The following is a 432-nucleotide window of genomic DNA, read 5'->3' as shown; positions in this document are numbered from 1 at the left end:
AAAAACAACTAGTGGAATATTTGGAGGGCAATGATTTGATCAAAGATTGTCAATCAGGTTTTAGAGTTAAGCATTCTTGTGAAACAGCATTACAATGGGTTTTGTCAGATTGGAAGAGGAATATAGGAGAGAGAAAAGTGATAGAAGTAGTTTTCCTCGACCTAAGAAGAGCATTTAAAGTAGTTGTCAGAGAAATTCTAATACGAAAACTAAATTGGTATGTCATTAAAGGAACAGTTCTTAAATGGTTAAGGAGTTATCTGGTAAATAGGACACAAAGAGTAAAATTTAATGGTATACTATCTAGTCCCATTAAGGGGAGATATACACCTAGGAGCCGGAAAAAAAGGTCATCTTTGTGAATTTTTTTAAGGAAAACTATTTGAAATTTCGGATTGGGGGTTTTTCTATCTAAAAGTATACACATTCAGG

The sequence above is a fragment of the Odontomachus brunneus genome, unplaced genomic scaffold (genome assembly GCF_010583005.1).
Source record: "Odontomachus brunneus isolate Ranch 3 - 2012 unplaced genomic scaffold, Obru_v1 Obru_scaffold_309, whole genome shotgun sequence".
NCBI classification, from domain to species: Eukaryota; Metazoa; Arthropoda; class Insecta; order Hymenoptera; family Formicidae; genus Odontomachus; species Odontomachus brunneus.
The sequence above is the reverse complement of the archived record's forward strand: the minus strand, read 5'-3'. Positions refer to the sequence as shown.